The 23,709-nt window shown below is 44.9% G+C and overlaps 2 long non-coding RNA genes across 2 annotated transcripts in view; one reads left to right on the top strand and one right to left on the bottom strand.

Annotated features, from left to right (window-relative positions):
- The window catches only part of LOC108961345 (uncharacterized), a 29,065-nt gene extending 5,701 nt beyond the window's left edge, over positions 1 to 23,364 (bottom strand). The window contains exon 1 of the long non-coding RNA XR_003945601.2: positions 23,312 to 23,364. This is a non-coding gene — a long non-coding RNA (uncharacterized LOC108961345). The remainder of the gene's footprint in view (positions 1 to 23,311) is intronic.
- On the top strand, positions 6,724 to 9,989 carry LOC115484877 (uncharacterized). Its single transcript, XR_003945602.2, has 3 exons — positions 6,724 to 6,810; positions 7,163 to 7,342; positions 9,838 to 9,989. It is a non-coding gene; the product is annotated as an uncharacterized LOC115484877 (long non-coding RNA).
- Positions 23,365 to 23,709: the final 345 nt, after the last annotated feature.

Raw genomic sequence — 23,709 nt, 5'->3', positions numbered from 1 at the left:
AGAAGAAGGTAGCTGGATGTCCATAACTCTTTGTTTCTGTTGTCTCATATTGTCCTAATCCAAACTGTCCAAATTATTATTACTCTAATTATATTACTATTTTTGTAACCATTTTATTACTATTAAACTTTTAGAATTTTAAAAACAAGTGATTGGCATTTTTCACATCGACCAAGGGCCAGCAGGAGCTGCAGTGTCTGTAGGGCCCAGCCCTGCCCCAAGGAGAGGTGTGAGCCTGGGTCCCGGAGCGGTGCGTGCGTGTCCATCGGGAGCGCTCGGAGCAGCTGATTCACAGCAGGATCCGTTCACTCAGGTGCAGCCTCACGCTGGCACCTCACACCCATTTAAGCTCCAGAGCAGTTTTCTGTGCCATGCTGCCCTGCCATGTGGAAGTGGCACCGCTGGTGCCGGATTCCCAAGTTGTGTGTTCTCTCTGGACTGCCTCGGGTGAGTCAGGAGAGTGCCTCGGTTGGTGCCTCAGCAAGATAAGTCTTGAACGTGTCTGCCCTGTAAAGCCTGTAAAGCACCCTGCAGATAACCTGTCCTCAGAAAGGTGGCAAGAGGAATTACTGTTCCACAGGCAGAACCGACCACAGAACAAGACCAGGCTGGTTAACTCACTGCCAAATGTACAAATTAGGCTCAAGGTCAGATCTTGTCTACTTGGAAACCAGATGACAAGCAGGCAAACCTGATTCTTGTGTTCTGTAATTCATGTGTAGGATGCTAACAGTGGGCTGCTAAAAGACAAGATGTATCCAAAGCAGTGCTCCCTTGTCACCCAGCTGGTTTTAATGCCAAGTTTCTGCCTGCAGGCATAATGAAGACTTCACACACCATTTAATGACTAAAGCATGGTCAGAACACAGCACTGAAATGCCTGGTCACCTGTTATTGTTCCCTATAATTTAAAATTGCATTTCAGTACTTAGATTTTATGTCCTTCTTGTTAAACTGAGAAATTCATTTTGAGGTATTTGTGCCAATTTGTTTTGACCCATTTTCTGAACAAATTGTATTTTCAGAAAGCCTCTTCTGAACACAGTTCTTTGAAATAGTTTTTTTTCTGAAACTGGTTACTCAGACAATATTTGTTCCCAGCTCAACAGGTGAACTGATGATAAGTGAACCCCCAGTATATTTTTGGCAACAAGATCAAATTTGACAACACAAGTGATCCTATCATTGACAAGAGACAGTGTTGTGAATTTGGAATTAAACTCCACCCTTCCACATCATGTTTGAACAAACACTGATTAATTAGAGGGATCTTGACACAGAGGAGCTGGTTTTGAGAGGAGCAAAATTCCCACCAAATTTTTCTGCCTACCAGAAAGGAACTCAGATTTCCCAGATATCCCAGTGGTGAAGAAGAGAGATTGCAGAGATCCAAGCTGATATTATATGATATATTATATTATATTATTATTATATGATATATTATATTATATGACGTGACCTGATATATATATTGTATGTTTCATATTTTCTATTGCATACCATGCATTATAGAGTACATACAATGTATCATAGATAAATCATCTATAATGTATTTCAGATATCATATATTTTATCAGTTATATGTGGCAGCACTCACACCCTCCACAGCAGGGGGCACTGCCTGTTGTGAACTTGGCAGTGGTGTCTCAGAAATGTTGGTATCTGCAGTGAACATCCCAGCAGAACTGATCCAGTGACTTAGGGATGGGTGGAGGATGAGCAAAGGCTTTGGCTGGTTTCTTCCCCCAGCCTCTCCTAGTAACTGAATCCTTCTCCACACACACCTGTCCACTGATTTCCCCTGAGAAACCCTTCTCTCCTCTACATTATTTTTTTTTTTAATATTTCCAATCTCATTCTCTGACTTGTGATGCCACATGTAACAGCACATCAATTATTCTCTTGATTTACAGGCAGGTGGTGCTGTCATGGTCAAACTACTGCAAAAATAGGGAAGAAATGCAAAGCACATCCTTATTAAGATTAAATTAAATGTTCATAAAACTATCTTCCCTCCAAAGCAAATGGTCTGCTTTTTCTGGGAACATGGAAGGCAAGGGACAGAGCTTAAAAAACATTCAGTCCTGCTAGCATGCCTATGGGAAATGCAATGGTTTCACATGCCTAATCCCCACAGATCTGTTTCTCCAGCTAAAGTGGAGCCAGTAGATGGCCAAAACACAGCTCTCTTTATGTACCATAGCCTGAAAAGTCTTTGGTGTAATACAGTTGAGCAAGAAGGGAGCCTGTAGTTGAGACAAACCAGGTAATCTGAAGCAAGTGGAAACAGACTTTATTGTTTTGGGTTTTTTTTTTTCTGAAACACTTAAAAATGTGCTAAATGGCTCAACAATACAGTAAGTTTTCATCCATCACTAAACAACTCAAGGATGACCTCTTGACATGTTTTCTTTGCCACTGCTTTCACAGCCTTGTCCAGTCTTTGCTGTTTCAAGGTTTCTTGTCACAATAAATCAGTTCTCATTCTATCCATGAGATATGTACAAACAGGTGATAGGCATATGGGAGAATTTTCACAACTTTGCTTTCATTTATGGTCTTATCATTCACCATGGCAAGATTTAAACTGAACTATATATCACATAGATTACCATTTTTGTTTGCCTTTGAAGTTTATTTTATTATACTGTCTGCTTAATAATACAACATTTCCCCAAAACAAACTGCTCATGTATTAAGACAATAAAGAAGTTCCATCTTGACCTTGATTGATCTTATCTGTACTGTACAGATAATTTCTGGATGCCACAGTTGGGTATATCTTCCTTCATCCTGAGCCTGCATGGATGAAGTGAGATGAGAATTATAAAGGTCACAGAGAACCATAATAAATCCCTTCATCATATCTTAGCAGAGCTCAGATACTTCAGAGCAATGTTTTCCCTGCATCTCCTTCTGCAAATATGCAGAAACCATAACTGAACTTCTACTGACCATTTACTGAATCCACAAATAATCCCTCGGTGGACGTCACAAATATAAAAGGCAGAGCTTCAAAATAAACCCTTATCTCTTTTTTGGTCTTTGAAACACTTTCCCTCTATTCAGGATCATGCAGGGCACCCCTGTAGTGCCATCAAAACAGATTCTAGATGAGCTCACATTTGTCTCAGTAGCAGTCTCAGCATACAGAAACAAAACCCCATTTAAATTGGATCACATGTGACTTTTGTGGCACCTACCTGCTACCTAAAGAAATACCTTTATGCAAACCTTCATGCTACATTTCATGTGTGACAAATCCTTGGTGTGTTCTAATTTCTTAATATCAAAAATACAATTATTCAGTTAAATTTTGCATTTTATGTATGGTCAGACAGCATGCCTGTAGTTATATACAGTACACAAAGTTACTGAGAGAAATAGCTTAGAGAATATTCATACTTTGCTATTAAGGGGTTATTTTACAGAAGTTGTTCATACCTGTTCATATAGAAGATGTTCATACCTGTTTTTACAGGTATTTTCACCAGGCTGAGGAGATACAGGAGCTCTTTGTTAAGGATGAGGTGTAGTCTTGCAGGACCAATATCTGTAGGTCCCCTCTGGTGTGAACATCTGAGCCCTGGAGCCTCTGGAGGAACAGGAGTCTGGTGTCAGATGCATTCGATCATCGTTGCCATTTCCTGATCCAAAATAATTATAAAGCACTGTGGGGTGAATTGACATAACAGCATAAGGATTCCAGCTTGGGAATATGCAAGCTTACCTTTGGAAGTGGTCTGTTAACAAACCTGAGTGCAAACCACAGCTGTGGAAAGCAAAGACTTCGATGGAATTAGGAGTGTGAAGCCCAGCACTTTGTCAAGGACTTGTGTCTGACAGCACACTGCAGTTTGGTGGGGGCTTGGTTAATGAACAGCTGGACACTCAGGAGGTTTTCTAAATTTGGGGACTCCTTCAGTTAAGTGAACTTAGGGTGCAGGGTTGCACTCAAGGCATGGAACGCTGCTGACCTGGGTGAAAGCTTTCTGGATTGCTCTTTGCAGTAATTTTTCCTTGGAGAGGGAGCACCATCTGCAGTTAAAACTAGAAAAGCTAAAACACAATCGTCAGACCTTTTTTTTATATCTTCTCAATGAGATTTTCAATTTAGAGATTCTGGAGAAACAGCAAAGGCAGATGGCTGCATGGAAAATTGTCATGCAATTGGTCAGAGGCAAATGTGGAGTGTGCCACTTGCTCTGAATGATCTCCTTAGCTGGATGATATTAAGCGTTCCCAGGGTTTATGAGAAGAGGAGGCTAGGGTAGGAACTGATTGCATACCACACTCTCCAGGAAAACCTTCCCCTCTGGAAGCACATACTTGATGTCAAATGTACATTGCCAGCCCTGCAATGACACAAGCTGAAAATCTTCTTCACACTCGTGTATTGGAACCTGGCCCAGCCACAGCAGGGTCTCAGTTGATTATCTCACATACAGATGTGCATGCTCACAACAAATTTATCGGCTAGTCTGTTCTGGAAATACCTCCCTCTTCTCCTCCCTCTTTCTACTTAACTTCTCAGGAAAAACACACAAGCACCTCCCTCCCACAACACACAGCCTGCTCACAATTTCTTCTGGATTTCTGACTCATTTACAATAAGAATCACATCTAGGACACATCACAGGTAGTACCCACAATTTCATTCCCAGTCCATGCCTTCTTTCAGAATTCCAAAAAATTTTTCTGTCAGGGAAAGAAAATCTTTCTGCCAAAGAAACTCTGAGAATTGTGAAAGGATCAGAGAAAAGAGCAGCTGCAGCCTCTCACAGCAAACTTCCCTGCTTTCCCCAAACAGAAAAGTTACCATATTTCTGTGTGCATACAGCAGCTTTATTACTCATTTAACTGCACAGAATAATTGATTGTTTGAAGCACTTGAAATCCAACAGGACTGCCCCATTCCCTGACTTCCTTTGTCCTGTCTCACCAGTGATTGACTTCTGAGCAGACTTTCACTGCAGGTTTGCCAGCTAGGAGAGCAGTTTGCTGCCAAACCAAGAGAAGCACAAGAAGATTGCAAATTGATTCTTTCAGGAGGTGCATTTGCAGGAGAGATCTGCTGTTTCCTTGATGTATCTCACAGGCCTCTCTCAGCACTGAGGTTGCTCGGCCATCGTTGCTTTCCTCATGATTTCAGCCAGGTGCCCTCTCACACTCACAGAGTTGGCTCTCTTGGCTCACACACCTGAACTCTTTGGAGCACGGCCAGAGGAAGAGAAAAGCATCCTGGTCACCTGACTCCAACTTTCATGCAGTCTCTGAGAAAAGGACTTTCCTGTTTTGTTCTTTTCAATCCAACAGACTCCTTCTTTAGACTCCTTTTGAAGAGGAGCTGTTCTAGTCAATACTTCTGTACAGGTTTTACCCTACCTCAGGCATGACACTCTTGAGGATGAGCAACCACTGGGGAGTTCATTCCAGTCCTGTCAGAATGGCTTCTCTCTCTCTCTCTCTCTCCTTTCTCTTGGTGGATAAGAAGTTGAAGGGCAGTTGCATCCTGCACAGCATGAGAACTGGAGGAGCAGGGAAAGGGAAGAGTTTATTCCCATTTCCCCTGAACAGAGGGCACAGCTGGAATACTGGATCTGTTTCAGATGCCCTATTAAAAGGTCAATGAGAACAGACTGGTGGAGCCCCATGCAGGTCCCTGGATGGCACAGGAGCATCCCATGACCCAGGAGAGTCGGAGGGCCCTGCTCCTGCTCAGCCTGGAGAAGGCAAGGCTCACTGTTATCAGAGGGGCTCAGCAAAGGACAGCTGGAAAGAGCCTTAGATGGCAGCAGGGAAACTCAGACTGAAAATAAGGAGTAGAAAACTCATGCCAAGGATTGTTCAGCACTGGCAGAAAGGTCAGAGACCCTGGGGAATCTTCATTCTTGCAGGTTTTCAAAAATCTCTCAAAGACAGCCAGGAGTAACCTGTTATCCTTTGGTGGTGTCTCTGCTGTGAAGAAGGCCTTGGTCTAGGGGGGTCCCTTCCAGAATAAATCTTCCTGTCAGTAATTCTAAGGAAGATTTAAAAACCTTTGTCACTTTCTGCCTGATTTCATTCTTTGTTCAATTTCCTTGAAAAAACTGTCATCATCAATTCATGTCTACAATAACTTGGGGATTTCTTTTTGGATATTTATAAATTCAATTTCCCAGTTCAATTTCCCCAATGTCAGACTTCCCTCCCAATTCAGCAGCAGCTCTTACCTGCTCTCTTGTCAAATGTAATCCCCTCCTCTGAAGGCTCAAAGTCCTTCTCCACCTTTACTTCATCTTTTGATTACTGAAAAACCTACAAGAATCCTTTCCTGGAGTTTTGGACCTGACACTTCTGCATTTTTTTAGATTCAGTCTTTGATTAAAAAAAAATAAAAACCCAAAAGAAACCTGTGCAATAGCAAATGCAAAGTTTCTGACTCATTCCCATCCATATCCCTCCTTGAACCTTTCCTTTGCTCTTCTGTAGGATTGCACTCCTCTCTGGGGCAGGGCTAGCTGGGCCTGTGACATTCCATGCAGAGGGTATGGAACAATTTAGGCTGGAAGGAATCTCAGGGATTTTCTTCTTCAAGCTGTTGCTCATGGCAGGATGGAGAATAGGAAGATATCATCCCATGCTAGTTATGAAGCCAGGGCAGAGACAGGAAGGTTTATTCCTGTGCTGCTGTGGAAATATTTCCTGCAGGGGGCTGAGGGAACAGGAAGTGTTGGGAAAGTGGCCAAGGCTGTGTTGGTGAGTGAGCATAGGAGGAGAGAGGCTGCAGGAGGCACAGGGAGCTGGGAGAGGCAGTGAGTCTCAGCACAGGTAACACAGCTTCAGCTGGGCATGGCAGCCACAGACAGACAGACAGACAGACAGACAGACAGACAGACAGACAGACAGACAGACAGACAGACACCCCTGTCCTCAGCTGATGGGTGTTACTGCAACAGAGGAAGGGCACAGCAGGTGGCTGAGGAACTGCCTCTCCAGAGAATGGACTGTTAGAGAGTCACAGGTGTTTGGAATTAAGCACTGGATGTTACCTTATTTCTCTTCCATTCTGGAGTTCTCTTTCCTTCCTTTCATAACAACAAGGTTCCATAAGCCATGTGTTTCATGCCTTCACATGTGGGAAATTAGCTGGCTCCCCAAAACCTTTCTTTACTTTTCCCAGGTTTCCAAGTAAATCTTTTGCTCATACCAAGAGATTTCACCAAGATATCACCAGGATCTTGCTCATCTTGACAGAGGAGTAACATTTACAACTACCATGGAAAGGAAACAAAACACGTGAAAGAAATAAGGCAGTGAACAGGAGACAGCTGGAGCAACGCATAACAACCCAATCAGACAGGTATTTGTAGGAGTTTTTTAACATTGGAATGGAAGTGATTATGTTTTTATGTGATAAGTAAAAAGACAAGGAATAATTATAGAGAATAAATAGTGACAGAAATCTCCACGTCCCTGCCTCTCTTCCTCTTTCTTTCTCTAAATGTTTTCTACACTTTTTTAGACAGTGCAGCAGGAGTAGGTATAGTCTTTTATAAGTACAGTAAATTTATTTTAAGTCAAAGATAACCAGACTCCAATATCCCTAAAGAAAAATAAATCCCTTTACCTGGGTTTTGCCAGATTAATCGTAACACACTTCTTTGGCCTTCTTTATCTTCTGCTTATGAGAAGGAGAAGTAAGCCCAAAGCACCAATTTCAGGACATTTTCGACAATCAAGAAAAGTAAAAAGTTCTCTTATATGTTACACCCTAAGAGACATTGCTAGAATCTTCATGTCATAGTATCAGAGACAAAAAAAAATCAACAGAGATGTTCTTATTTTTTTCCATTGTATGAATCCGCTCCAGAATCTCGAATTCTTTCCGTATATGTGTTGTTTTCACATTGTGCTTCACAACATTGAGGAATTATCCTCTGCATGCCTGAGAAGCAGCTAGAAAGGCACTGCTCTTCTACCCTTTCATGCCACAGCCATAAACCACCCAGCCTCAGCTGAAAACATGCTAAAGCCTTAGCAGAGATTCAGCCTACACAGCCCTACACAGGAGGATAGGGCAGATTTCCCCCTCAGCCAGCCTTGCACAGCACAGCATTCTGCTGGGACTTGGAGCCAGATCGACTCACTGTGCTGATATTCAAAGTTTATAGCTGCTGCTGTAAAAAGAGGTACTGAAGATGCAAAATGAGGAACATGAAACTGAGAGACTGGGACCTGAAACCACGGCAAGGTTGACTGTGCTGCTGAATTTGCACATCCTAGAATCACAAAATCACAGAATGATTTTGGCTGGGAGAGCTCTCAAACACCATCGAGTTGCAAACTCCTGCCACGAGCAGGGAGATTTTCCAGTAGACCAGGTTGTCAAAACCTCATCCAGCCTGGCCTTTGATGGAGCATCCACGGCTTCTCTGGGCAATCTGTGCCAGTGCCTCACACCCCTCACCACAAAAATACTCTTCCAAGTGTCCAGTTGAAATCTCCTCTCTCTAGGTTTCAAAGGCCCCAGGAACAATCTGCAGAGCTGCAGGCAGTGCTCCAGGTGGGATCTCGCCATAGGAACCTCCTCCCCTGACCTGCTGAGCACATCCTTTGGCAGCCCAGGATAGGGTTGGAAGGCTGGAAGCTTTCCAGGCTGCAAGCTCAAAGTGCTGGCTCATGTCCAGTTTTTCACCCAGCACTGTCCCCAGTTCCTTCTCAGCAGGGCTGCTCCCAGAGCACTCATCCCCAGACTGATCTGATCCCACAGATCAGGAGGTGAAGGCTTTGCTGAAGCTGTGCTGGCTGTCTCCAATCACCCCCCTGTCCTCCATGTGCCTGCAAATCCCAGCACAGAAGTGGAAAATGCAGGGAGTGGTTGGAGGCATGGAATTGTTAGGCACACACCCATGAAGGGTTTTGTCAGCAGATCCAGAGGTGGGCCATGAAAATGGTCAGAGGGCTGGAGAATCTCCTGCAAAGAAAGGCAGAGATACTTGGAGTTGTTCAGCCTAGAGAAGACAAGGCTTCTGGGAGAGCTTCTTGCAGCTTTTCAATATATAAAGGGGCTTATAAGAAAGGCAGGGAGAGAGACTTTTTCCTCTGGCCTTTAAGGCTGAAAGAGCGTAGGTCTAAGCTGAACATTACAAAGGAATCCTTCACTGTGAGGGTGGTGAGGCACTGGAAAAGGTTCTCTAGAGAAGATGTGGGTGCCCCATCCTTGGATCTCCCCCCTTAGTCAGTCTGTAGGCAACACCAGCTGGGGTGTGAGTGTTTGCTGGAGGGTAAGGAGGCTCTGCAGAGGGATCAGGGGGCTGAGCCCGAGGGTGTGAAGTTCAGCAGGGCCGAGGGCTGAGTCCTGCCCTAGGGTCACAAAAGCCCCACACATGGTAGGCAGCAGCTGAACATGAGCCAGCTGTGCCCAGGTGGCCTGGAATGCCAATGGCATCCTGGCCAGGATCAGCAATGGTGTGTCCAGCAGGAGCAGGGCAGGGATTGTCCCCCTGAACACCGCTCTGGTGGGGCCAGACCTCGAGTGCTTTGTTCAGTTCTGGGCCCCTCACTGCAAGAAAGACTTGGAGGGGCTGGAGTGAGCCCAGGGAAGGGAAATGAGCTGTTGAAGGACCTGGACCACAGGTCTGATGAGGAGCAGCCAAAGGAGCTGGGGTTGCTCCAATTGATGAGCTCCAATTGCTGTGGCTCAGATGGCTTCTGAAGGGGGACAAACATGAAGCCAAGTTCTGAGGTTATCAGGTCACTCACACTTCAATGAACTTTTGAACCAGAGCAATGAGATGTCTGGTTGTAGGGCATTGAAACCAAGATGGAATATTAATGATTTTTTTGATCCCTGAGGATGACATCGACCATTCCCAGTTCCTTGGAATTGGGTGATTCACACTTTCACTTCTGAGCCAGCTATAAATGGAGGCTGGTGAGACGCCCTTCCCAACCACAGCCCTGCCCTGGAGGAATTGCCCTCAGCTCTCCCCAGCCCTGCAGCTGACAGCAAGGTAAGAGGCACCCTTTGCACAGCAGAGCTGGAAGGGTTTCTTGGGCAGCTGCTGTGCCGTGCAGGGCAAGGGAAGGAGGCTTTAGTGCTGGGCTGAGAGTGCAGCACAGCCCTGAGGGTCTGCTGTGGGTGTGCAGAGACTGAGCCCATCTCCCAGGGCATGGATGGCTGCTGCAGGAGAGACAAACCTGACCAAGGGAGAGGGTGGAGAGGGCCAGTGATACACCATTGTCAGGGGTGAATGTGAGATATTTACAACTTAATCTTGGGTATGCACCTAAACCAACACATACAACTAATTTGAACTGAGTAGTCTGTGGGCACAGGTCTTGTTTTATGTTTCCCTCAAAACTGAAATTTCTGTCATGCCCTCACTCCTTTCCAGCTGCTGCTATGTTTATCCTCTACTAAAAACTTTCTACTTTTCCTTTTCCCCAGCACACTTCCCATAATTTTGTGTCTGGAGTGTAAAGTCTTCTTACAAGCACTGCTTGTTTTCTGTCTTCCTTTTGTGCAGGCTGTCATCCAGCTCCTATAGCAAGAAGTCTGCACTCCAGAAGTCCTATTGAGATGGGCAAAATCATCATTTATGAGCATGCCAACTTCCAGGGTTTGTCCAGAGAATTCACCACTAACATTTCCGATCTAAAAGATGCAGATTGGAATGATTGTATCTCCTCAGTGAAAGTAATTGGCCATCCTTGGGTGGCTTATCAGCATGCAGACTATAAGGGACACTTGCTGGTCCTTGAGGAGGGAGATCATGACTTCGTTGGCAAAAAGATGAATGACAGGATCAGCTCTCTGCAGGTGATCACTGAAAATCTGCACAACCCCCAGATCACTCTCTATGAGCATGCTGATTATCAAGGGAAGAGCAGAGTAATAAGAGAAGCAACCAACCTGGCCAGGGGACACGACAATGACACCACATCTTCCCACAAAGTCCAGAGCGGTGTCTGGCTGCTGTGTGAGCACAGTGATGGAGGTGGATTTCAATACCTTGCCCGAGAGCACGAACACCTTCCAAATTACAAGGCAATCGATTTCAATGACAAGCTTTCCTTCCTGCGTCCCCTGTGCCCTGGCTGTGGCTGTTAGAATGCAAATCCTGCAGGGCTGAGGAAAGATGCAGCCCCAGCAAGAAATCTGACACCTTGATCTCCGCCTCTGCTTGTGCTACCTTTCCCCCTAGTGTCACAGGAGCACCGAATGTGAGAGCTTTGCTGCTCTGCAGATCTGTACTTCTCTGTCCTGCCTTGCACGCCTCTCCCACCCCACAAATGCAAGAACCATCACGCTTGATCGTATGAAAGATTGCCCAAGCTAGAGGAGGCATGCCAGAGGTGTGAAATCAGTTGTACCCTCAGGTGGCATTCCAGAGTCCTGGCCTGTGGAATGTAGAAGCATTGCATGTTGTTTCTGTTACAGGTGATGCAAAAGTGTTATTGCAGAGCCAGCATCACTTCCTTTGTGATTTGCAATGCCCTTGTGGTCCTGTGGCCTCTGCCATTGTTATGTAATCCATTTTGTGTTGGTGCCATTAAAGAATCTTTTGCAATCAGCAGTGGGTCTCTTTCATGCATCTTTAGAACAGATAAATATTGCTCTGTCATGGTGAGATGTCTCTATGTGTCCAGAGAATGGTCCCCACAATCACTTCCAAATATTTTTCTTGGATGTCTCCTGGAGAATTTTGTCTCCTTCTGGTTTAACTGGTCATTAACAGTGGGGCTTGACTCAAAAAGTCCTGGTGAGCACGTAGATCATTGCTGACCCTGGCCAAACACTCACCTGCAGATGGTACCTAGCTATCACACCCTTGGTTGTATCTCAAGGCAGTGATTGTAGTGGTGATCTAGACTCCTACTGCCCTTAATCCCATACTAAACAGAATGTTTTCACATTTTGAATTCTTTAATCCTAATGGTAAAACCTGCCTTGTTTTTTATACCTCAGCCCCCTGCAGGAAATATTTCCACAGCAGCCCAGGAACAAACCTTCCTGTCCCCCACTGCTGTCTGTGCCCTGGCTTCATAACCAGCATGGGATGATATCTTCCCATTCTCCATCCTGCCATCAGCAGTAGCTTGAAGTAGAAAATCCCTGGAGATTCCTTCCAGCCTCAATTGTTCCAGGAGTCCATACCCTCAGCTTGGAATGTCATAGGCCCAGCCAGCCCTGCCCCAGAGAGGAGTGCAATCCTACAGAAGAGCAAAGGAAAGGTTCAAGGAGGGATATGGATGGGGTGGTTTCAGGAACTTTTACATCTGCTATCGCAAAGGGGTTTTTGTGGCTGTTTTTGTTCGGTTTGTTTTTTTTTTTTTATTTCAAAGGATTCTTGTAGGTTTTTCAATAATAGGTGAATGAAGTAAAGGTGGAGAAGGAGTTTGAGCCTTCAGAGGAGGGGATTACATTTGACAAGAGAGCAGGTAAGAGCTGCTGCTGAATTGGGAGGGAAGTCTGACATTGGGGAAATTGAATTTATAAATATCCAAAAAGAAATCCCCAAGTTATTGTAGACATGAATTGATGATGACAGTTTTTTCAAGGAAATTGAACAAAGAATGAAATCAGGCAGAAAGTGACAAAGGTTTTTAAATCTTCCTTAGAATTACTGACAGGAAGATTTATTCTGGAAGGGACCCTCCTAGACCAAGGCCTTCTTCACAGCAGAGACACCACCAAAGGATAACAGGTTACTCCTGGCTGTCTTTGAGAGATTTTTGAAAACCTGCAAGAATGAAGATTCCCCAGGGTCTCTGACCTTTCTGCCAGTGCTGAACAATCCTTGGCATGAGTTTTCTGTTCCTTATTTTCAGTCTGAGTTTCCCTGCTGCCATCTAAGGCTCTTTCCAGCTGTCCTTTGCTGAGCCCCTCTGATAACAGTGAGCCTTGCCTTCTCCAGGCTGAGCAGGAGCAGGGCCCTCCGACTCTCCTGGGTCATGGGATGCTCCTGTGCCATCCAGGGACCTGCATGGGGCTCCACCAGTCTGTTCTCATTGACCTCTTAATAGTGCATCTGAAACAGATCCAGTATTCCAGCTGTGCCCTCTGTTCAGGGGAAATGGGAATAAACTCTTCCCTTTCCCTGCTCCTCCAGTTCTCATGCTGTGCAGGATGCAACTGCCCTTCAACTTCTTATCCACCAAGAGAAAGGAGAGAGAGAGAGAGAGAGAAGCCATTCTGACAGGACTGGAATGAACTCCCCAGTGGTTGCTCATCCTCAAGAGTGTCATGCCTGAGGTAGGGTAAAACCTGTACAGAAGTATTGACTAGAACAGCTCCTCTTCAAAAGGAGTCTAAAGAAGGAGTCTGTTGGATTGAAAAGAACAAAACAGGAAAGTCCTTTTCTCAGAGACTGCATGAAAGTTGGAGTCAGGTGACCAGGATGCTTTTCTCTTCCTCTGGCCGTGCTCCAAAGAGTTCAGGTGTGTGAGCCAAGAGAGCCAACTCTGTGAGTGTGAGAGGGCACCTGGCTGAAATCATGAGGAAAGCAACGATGGCCGAGCAACCTCAGTGCTGAGAGAGGCCTGTGAGATACATCAAGGAAACAGCAGATCTCTCCTGCAAATGCACCTCCTGAAAGAATCAATTTGCAATCTTCTTGTGCTTCTCTTGGTTTGGCAGCAAACTGCTCTCCTAGCTGGCAAACCTGCAGTGAAAGTCTGCTCAGAAGTCAATCACTGGTGAGACAGGACAAAGGAAGTCAAGGAATGGGGCAGTCCTGTTGGATTTCAAGTGCTTCAAACAATCAATTATTCTGTGCAGTTAAATGAGTAATAAAGCTGCTGTATGCACACAGAAATATGGTAACTTTTCTGTTTGGGGAAAGCAGGGAAGTTTGTTGTGAGAGGCTGCAGCTGCTCTTTTCTCTGATCCTTTCACAATTCTCAGAGTTTCTTTGGAAGAAAGATTTACTTTCCCTGATAGACAATTTTTCAGGAATTCTGAAAGAAGGCAGGACCAGTGTCATGGTTTTGGACTGGGCACAATGCCAGTGCCTCCATGAAAACACATCCACCTTGGTGTCTACTGTGAGATGTGATCAGAAACAGAGCAAGCAAACCCTAACTTAGGAATAAAGGGGAAAAAACTTTATTAACACACACACACACACACACACACACACACACACAGAACAGAATGAAAATCTTTCAAACACATTTCTCCTCCCCCTCTCAACCCACATTACAGCATACAATACAATCTCAGATTTTCTTTCAGTCCCCATCTCCCAGGTTTTAATTCTCAGTCCATTATCTTTCTTCAAACAATCAATTCATTCTATTAAAGAGAAAGGAATCTTCTCCTTGTACCACCATCTCTTGACTAACCCCTTTCCATATTCCATGCTCTCACCATGGAAATGGACCAGACGATTGCTTCTGGGGTTTCTCTTTTTAAGGATTCTTTGGTCAGTTCCAAGAAAATGACAGTCTCTCCATTTTGGGATAATAAAATCCCCCCATTTCCCCGGGGCTAGGGCTTCACGAGAGAGATCATCTTCCTCATTTCTGATCTCTGCCCATCACCACTCTTCACTGCCTTTCTTGGGTCCGAGCCATTGCTTTCCCCCCAAAACCGCAGTCTCTGTATTACAATAGAAAGCCAGTCCGTCCACAGCATACAAGAAAAAGTTCAGCTAAAAAACTGCTCTGTTTATCTCAAGTAAATTCTTCTCATTATCTCCACTACACCCTACTCACACAAACCTCTCATTTCACTTGTCCATTTCTTCTTGTTCCAGCTTTATCTCTTTCCTCCGAGAAGATCAACGTTTGCAAAGTTTCCATCATGAAGGAAAAAAAAGGGGTAAAATCATTTGGTGCCAGACTCCCTTCTCACTTTTGGCCGACTTCCCAAGAGCTGTACGGCGCATCTTATCTCTTTTTTCTCCTTTCTCTCTCTCATCTCTAGGAAGCGGGGGTGGGGGGAGGGGAGAATTTGCTCAGTACTTCTCACTACTTCCACCCCTCCATCCTTTCACTCCCCCCACCCCGGTCTCTCTCCAAGATCCAAAGCCTCCTGCCTACCTCACGCCGCCTCGTGGCCTTTTCCCCTCCCCCACTCAGCCTACAGCCGGAGGGGGAGAGAAAACTGACCCGATCCCTTTGCTCACCGAAAAGCAAGAGAAAGCCACTTCCTGGGAGTTCTGCTTTCATACCCTGTGTTCTCAGAGGCGGAACCATCTCCTCATTAGCCCAAACAAGTGCCAATATTCACGCCTGAGCCCCCACTGAGCTAACCACTGTCTCCAAAAAAAAACCACTTCCTTTCAAACCAAGACAACCAGGAATAAAATTGTGGGTACTATCTGTGACATATCCTAGATGTGATTCTTACTCTAATTGAATCAGAAATGCTGAAGACATTGCGAGCCGGATGTAAGTGTGATGTGGGAGGGAGGTGCTCGTGTGTTTTTCCTGAGAAGTTCAGAAGAAAGAGGGAGGAGAAGAGAGAAGTATTTCCAGAACAGACGAGGTTTTTCAGCCCTCTGACCCATTTTCATGGCCCTCTGGATCTGGTCTAACAGGTCTGTGTCTCTCTTGTTCAGGATACCCCAGGGTTGCATGCAGTATTCCAGGTAGAGTCTCAGCACAGCAGGTTAGAAGGGAAGAATCATCTCCCTTATCCAGCAAACTGCACTTTGTGCAGCCCAGGATACAGCTGGCTATCTAGGTGGCAAGTGCCAGCTCACATCCAGTTGTTCATCCACCAGAATTCTCAGTTCCTTCTCAGGGCTGCCCTCAGCCCATTCATTCCTCGGCCTACACTGCTCCTGGTGATGGCTCTGACATCCAGAGCAACCAGTCTTGCACTCTGCCTTGCTGACTTTTATGGGGTTCACATTGGGCCATTCTCAGGCTTCTCGAGGTCCTTCTTAACAATCCCTTCCTTCCAGCATAGGAATGCACCACTCAGCTTGGGGTCATCTGCAAACTCACTGAGGGTGCGCCTGACCCCGTGCCTGTGACATCAAGGAAGGCATTTAATAGCACTGGTGGCAGAACAGACCCTTGGGGTCCCCATTTGTTCCTGGTTTCCATTGATCCTGATAAGGTTTATCATGTACTCACTATGTGAATGACAGCACACTCATTTAGGTGCCAGCACTTCTGCTCCAAGGGATGGTACTTCCCCAAGGGAGAAGAGATCTGGAAAGATTTCTTCTCTTTTATCAGAGTATTCACCTACTCACGTAACCATTGCCTTGCTCACTTAGGGTGATTCAGCAAGGAGGTGTGTTAACAGGTAAGTGACTCCAACTGCTCCTGCTTCTCTGTTTCTGTGTTTGTAGGCACAGGAAGGACAGGCAAGGGATTTGTGATTTGCACAGCTGCAGCAAAGTCCAGTTCAAATAACCTGCTGGCTTTGTGCAATGGAGTGACTGCTTCAGTGGAAAAGGGAAGGGCTACAGATGTCATCTAGCTGGATTTCTGCAAGGCCTCTGACATGGTCCTCACAACTTCCTTCTTTCTAAATTGGAAACACAGAGGTTTGATGGGGAGACTGTTCAGTGGACTGGGATTTGGGACTGTGTAAATGACAGAAACAAGTTTGCTCCAGGGAAGGGAATTCCTTGTGGGAACAACCAGCTGCACACATTCCACTGTGTCATATTTATTTTCCTGATGACCTCTACAGATCTCTGAAGGAAAGTCTCTCATTACTGCTTTTGTCAGCAGCATGCTTTGCATTTTTTGAGATTTGATTTACAGGGATGGAGAATCTCATTTGAGCTTTGCTGTAGTATGGCTCTGATTAACACAGAGTCAATAGGGCACTGCCAGGAAAACACAGCAGCCTAAGGGGGAGGAATACTCTGACAAAGAAAACCAAGAAAAATTAAAGGAAGCATTGGGAACTGATTTAAAGTGGGACAGCTCTGTTGTTGGGTAAAGGGGAGATGTGTTTGAAGATGCATATGGGGAAAAAAATAAATTGCTTCAGCCCTGCTTCCCACAATGGCTTTTCAGTGTTGGATACATTAAAAGATGCTGTAAATTCATGCTGTGGAAATTCCAGCAGCAGATTAAATGAGTAGGGAAGAAAGCCACAGGAAAAACTTGCTAGCTTGCAAACAGCAATTTTGAGAATTCTGTTCTTGGATAAGAGCTTGAGTTTCCCCAAGTGAATGTTAAATCATCAAAGCCAAAACCCATAGGTTAAGGGATGTGCAGCAGGACATGCTGTCTGCTGGCTTCCCTGCCCTGCTCTGATGGAGGCTGCTTGGGCAATGGAGCTGCCCTGCAGGTGGAGAGTCACAGTGGCTCATTGACAAAGCTGACCCAAAGGAGCTGTGCCAGAGCCCTGAAACACAGAAACAAACACAGCATCGTTGAGAAATAAAGAAGAGGTTGATGTGTAACATCACCTTTTACTGGCCACACAAGACCTGACTTTAAGCCCATGTTTTATATCCCGTGTTTACCCAAACATGTCTGAACCTGTTTCTGATCAAGCCAAGAAAAGTTGAGTCTGTATGTGTATCACCTCTCTGTCACAGCCATAGTGTCTAAGCTTTCTTGTTTAGACATCTCACGCTGCATTCTCTTCAAATGTGCATTTGCACTGTGGATTAATAATCCCCTCTGTGAAGGATTTTTGCTGACTGTTGATTTTGAAAGCAGTTGTTGTTTTACTCTTTTAAATACCATGTATAATTTAGCAGGGTTTGGGACTTCCAGGTATGGTTTATTCCTGGGTTAGCAGACAGAGGTGACCATGCTTTAGTCTTTACTGGGCAAAAGTATTGCACAGTGTGCTTTTACAGGGATAAACATCATGTGAGAAGTAGAGTAGGGAATGCCACAGTTGCTGATGCCTCCTCCTGAGAGGCCTCCTAAAATCTGCCACGAGGGTGAGGGGTGAGGATGACCAGAGAAGGTGATTCCAAGGGTGCTGCTAACTGAGCAGGACAGAGTTTGCCAGCTGGTCTGCACTGCCCTGCACCCCAAGGGCAGCTAGCTCACCTCCTCACAACCCCCAAAGTGAAGAAAATCCCCTCTCTGGTGGCCAGGAGAGACAGAGCCAGACAGGAATGTCAACTGATTAAAATCAGAGTAACAGCATCTTTGGGAGGCACTGTAATATTTTCTTTGTCCAAAAGAGGGATCAGAGATATCTGCCTCAGACACCTCCTGGCTAGTAGGAACTTCTCAGTTACATCTGCCAAGAAAATAAGATCTTCTTTCCTCTCTAAGAAATGATGGTTTTCAAAAAGGAAATATCATTAAGTGTATTCCCTAGGAAATATAACTAGACACATCCAAAATAATCCCTCTCCTATTAACAGTGCCTATGTAACATCATTATCATGCTGAGATTCTGAAAGGGATCTCTCAGACATGACCAAGGCATTTCAGTAAGACTTCCAAATTAATTTTTTCCACAAACTCTTTTGGGCAGAAGGTGACATTTTCCAGTTGACTTACCACTATAAAACACATGTTCTAGAGTAGGAAGTATGCCAGATGCTCTTGAAATTGAATTTGGAAATCCCACTTTGGTGAACAGAGCAAGGAAAACTGAAACTGGATGCAAAGCAGTAAGAAGTGCCCCAAAACACATGGATTTTGACCTATCCCCATTGCATCTGCCCACCTGAGCCAAGCAGAGGAGCACGAGTGGCTGACACGTCAGCACAGCCTGCGGTGTTTATTTCAAAGTGGGACAAAGCCCAGCAGCTGACAGCACAGCGTGTTCGGGGCTTCATGTGCAGATTGTGCAGATTTTCAGCACTCAGCTGCACAGAGCTGATCCTGTCCTTCATCTTTCACCAACAACGCTGTGCTTTCCCTCCTCAAGCACCAGAGTAGCTGGCCTGTAGAGTTTGGGTGCTCATAAGCCCATGGAAATGGAAATAGCTTTACTCTTTGTGTTCCAGCCACAAGCTTGTCTTTGTCCCAGTTGCCTGCCTGTGTGGACTGACACACCAGGGCTTCTGCAGGAACACTGGCCAGAAAATCAAGGCCAAGTGAAGTGTGATGCCAACTCCCCACTGATAAACAAGAAGGAAGAGCTGGTGGCAATGGATGAGGAGAAGGCTGAGGTACTCAGTTGTTCCTTGCCTCAGTCTTCACTGGAAGTCAGGTTTCCCATGTCTCTGGAGCTGCTGAAACTGCAGGGAGTGACTCGGGGAGAGAAGTGACTCCCACTGTAAGTGAAGAGCAGGTTTGAGACCACTTGATGAGGCTGAATAGACACAAGTCTGTGGGACTGGATGACATGCATCCCAGGGTCCTGAGAGAACTGGCTGGTGTTGTTGCCAAGCCACCCTCCATCAAATTTGAAAAGTCATGGCCTTCAGGTGAAATCCTTGGTGAATGGAAGAAGGGAAATATCACTCATTTTTTTAAAGAGGGGAGAAAGGAAGGTCTGAGGAAGTACCGAGCAGTGAGCCTCACCTCTACACCTGTGAAGATCATGGAGCAGATCCCCATGGAAGCAATTCCAAGGCACATGCAAGACAAGAAGGTGATCCAAGACAACCAGCATGGCTTTACTAAGGGCAGATTATGCCTGACCAATCTGATGGCCATCTGTGGTGAAGGGGTTGCAGACATCAACAAGGGGAACCCAACAAACATCACTCACATACCTCGACTTCCTTAAGAACTTTAACATGTTCCCACGTGGCATCCTCATCTCCAAACTAAGATACACGGGTTTGAAGGGTGGACTTTTTGGGAAATAGCCACACAGGCAGAGAGTTGTGGTCAGTGGCTCAATGTCCAGAAGCAGACCTGGTGTCCATCAGGGCTTTGTTCTGGGACCAGTGCTTTTTAAGATCTTTATCAATGACACCCTCAGCAAGTTTGCAGATGACACAAAGCTGAGGGGTGCAGCTGACACAGCAAAAGGATGAGATCCCATCCAGAGGGATCTGGATAAACTTGAGAGGTGATTCCATACTCACCTCATGAAGTTCAACAAGCCCAAGTGCAAGGTGCTGCACCTGGGTCAGGGCAATCCCAGACATGGGAGCACAGACTGGGAGATGGTCATGGGGAGGGAGAACCTCTCCTATTAAGACAGGTTGAGAAATCTGGGGTTGTTCATCCCAGAGAAGAGAAAGCTCCAGGGAGATCTCATTGCAGCCTTCCAGGTCTTGAAGAGGGCTTTATAAGAAAGAGCAGGAGCAGCTTTTTAGGTGGGCAAGTAGTAATAGGATGGGGATGGAATGGTTTTGAATTAAAAGAGCAGAGATTAGATTAGATGTTATGAAGAAGTTCTTTACTGAGAAGATGATGAGGCAGTTTAGGGAGGTTGTGGATTTCCTGTCCCTGTAAGCATTCTAGGCTAGGCTGGATGGAACTTTGAGCAACCTGAGGTAGTGGAAGATGTCATTGCCTGTTACCCCATTCAGAGGGGTCCCAGGATGAGGGAAGAGACGACAAAGTTGATTCCATGTATCAGAAGGCTTGATTTATTATTATATGATATATAAGATATAAAAACTATACTAAAAGAATAGAGAGAAGGATTTCACTACATGCTATGCTAAGAATAGAAAAAGGAATGTGTCCTCCCAGACCGAGACCAGCCGGACAGGTGTTCTGTGATAGGCTCTTAATTGCAAACAGTCTGACAGGGCCAATCACAGACATCCCCTGTTGCATTCCACAGCAGCAGATAAGAATTGTTTACAGTTTGTTCCTGAGGCCTCTCAGCTCTCAGGAGAGGAAAAATCCTAAGTAAAGGATTTTTCATAAAACATGTCGGCGACAATTGCCCATGACAGGAGGGTTGGAATGATCTTTAAGGCACCTCCCAACCTCAGACTTCATAGGATTCTAGGATTCTATTATCAATGCCTTGAGATACATGGGGTAGTTAAATACAGGGTACAGGTGAAAGTTGGCCCACAAATAATTTATTCACAGCAATAATTAAAATGCTTACCAAGCTCTTTAGTCTGGTTGCAATGTGTCTGGACAGTGAAACTGGAAGGAGATAAAATTCTGCAGGACAGATCCATGAAAAATATTTGCAAGTGACTACACTGGTTACACAGAGACATCTCTCCATGGAAGTGAAACGTTTATGTACACTGAACACTGCATAAAAACAACCCCACTGCTGATTGCAAAAGATTCTTTATTGGCACCAACACAAAATGGATTACAGAAAATGGCAGAGCCATTTGTGGGGCAGGAGAGCTCTCACGTTCTGTGACACTGGGGTAAATGTGACGCAAGCAGAGGCAGAGGACAAGGTGTCAGATTTCTTGCCGGTGCTGCATCTTTCCTCAGCCCTGCAGGATTTGCATTCTAACAGCCACAGCCAGGGCACAGGGGACGCAGGAAGGAAAGCTTGTCATTGAAATCGATTGCCTTGTAATTTGGAAGGTGTTCGTGCTCTCGGGCAAGGTATTGAAATCCACCTCCATCACTGTGCTCACACAGCAGCCAGACACCGCTCTGGACTTTGTGGGAAGATGTGGTGTCATTGTCGTGTCCCCTGGCCAGGTTGGTTGCTTCTCTTATTACTCTGCTCTTCCCTTGATAATCAGCATGCTCATAGAGAGTGATCTGGGGGTTGTGCAGATTTTCAGTGATCACCTGCAGAGAGCTGATCCTGTCATTCATCTTTTTGCCAACGAAGTCATGATCTCCCTCCTCAAGGACCAGCAAGTGTCCCTTATAGTCTGCATGCTGATAAGCCACCCAAGGATGGCCAATTACTTTCACTGAGGAGATACAATCATTCCAATCTGCATCTTTTAGGTTGGCAATGTTGGTGTGGAATTCTCTGGACATACCCTGGAAGTTGATATGCTCATAAACGATGATTTTTCCCATCTCAGCAGGGCTTCTGGGGTTTGGATTTTCTGCTCTTGGATGGCAGCCTACAGAAAATGAAAACAGAAAACAAGCAATGCTTGTAGGAGGCCTTTACACACCAGACATGAAATGCTGGAAACCAGAGGGGACAAAAGGTAAAAAGGAAATGAAAAACAATTTTATCAGAAGATAAAAATAGCAGCAGCTGTAAAAGAGTGAGGGCATGACACAGAAATTTCAATTTGGAGGAAAAAAGTAAAATGAGATTTGTACACCACAACAGCCCAGTTTCATTTAATATGTATACATGTGAGGGACACCTGAGGATTTTGTTTAGCATCTTATTGGTGTACCCTAAATATTAACAAAATAAAATATACAACTCATGATAAATCTTTCTGTTGATGATTGATGCTGCAGTTGAGAAATATTTTAGAAACTGGCACTCATTATTTGGAATAGGTTTCATGAGCTGCATAGAATGCAATATAAAAGTAGTGAGACATGCAATTAATTTCTAAAAGAAAGTGAATTTTTTAATTCACAGGGGAAGCCTATATTTTAAGGGCGGATATGAACTTTAAATTCACTGAAACACCTTATTTCTCTTTTTATATGGAATTTTACTGAAATCAAGAGATTCCTTCTCTTGACATACAATGAGAAGCAATCAATTTGTAAGCATCAGCTCTTTAAATCAGACTAAATTTCAGGTTTTAAATGTCTTTTCCTAACTACCAACACACATATCTAATTCCCCACAGTCGTCTGAGTTCAGTTAAAAAGCCACAGTGTTTATTAGTAACAGCTGCAGGAATAGTAATGAGCAGTCAGTATTGATAACAGCTCCCTCTCTAAGTCATGTAACAGTTACTGAAGCAAAGATTTACATTTCAGGGCAAATAAATGGCACTAAAAAAGCCATTCCTCTAACTGATTCTGAGGAGGGACAGGAAAAAACAGATATCCCCAGTAAGATTAAAAGCCATTGTAATATGGTAACATGCAGTAGCATGCAAGACACGTGCATCGTAATTTAAAAACCTGAATCACTCAAACCTCACTTTTTTTGGAAAAAAACCTTCATGCGAATAAAAACATGTATTTTTCCACTGTTATAAAAGCACATATGGAAGCTGAGAGGACGTGAGCTGAGACTCACTGACTGATTAGGCACTACTGTAGTTACTTTCTACCTTAGAAAAAGCATGAATAACGACCCATTTAATTGCGCTGATGCAACATAAAGATCCCATGACCAAGTCAAATTTGTAAAATACTCTCACATTCACCCCTGACAATGGTGTATCGGTGGCCCCCTCCACCCTCTCCCTTGGTCAGGTTTGTCTCTCCTGCAGCAGACATCCATGCCCTGGGAGATGGGCTCAGTCTCTGCACACCCACAGCAGACCCTCAGGGCTGTGCTGCACTCTCAGCCCAGCACTAAAGCCTCCTTCCCTTGCCCTGCACGGCACAGCAGCTGCCCAAGAAACCCTTCCAGCTCTGCTGTGCAAAGGGTGCCTCTTACCTTGCTGTCGGCTGCAGGGCTGGGGAGAGCTGAGGGCAATTCCTCCAGGGCAGGGCTGTGGTTGGGAAGGGCGTCTCACCTGCCTCCATTTATAGCTGGCTCAGAAGTCTTGTGAAACACCTCAGTCAACAGTACTGAGAAATGGTCAATAAGTGAACAAAAATCATTAACGATTTTATTTAAATTTTGATTTTTCCACAACCAGTGTTATTGCTTTGGGTTCAAAAGTCTCTTGAAGCATAAGCCCTTGATAAAACCTTAGAACTTTGGTTCTTGTTTGCCCTCCTCCTCCAGAAGCAGATGAATCACAGTAATAAAAATGTATCAAAGTACCTTGTGACACACAGGCTGTAGAGTTTTTCTGCCTATTGCAAATTTTTCTTTACCTGTGAAGCAAA

Source organism: Serinus canaria, chromosome 1 (assembly GCF_022539315.1).
Source record: "Serinus canaria isolate serCan28SL12 chromosome 1, serCan2020, whole genome shotgun sequence".
NCBI lineage: Eukaryota > Metazoa > Chordata > Aves > Passeriformes > Fringillidae > Serinus > Serinus canaria.
The sequence above is the reverse complement of the archived record's forward strand: the minus strand, read 5'-3'. Positions and strand labels throughout refer to the sequence as shown.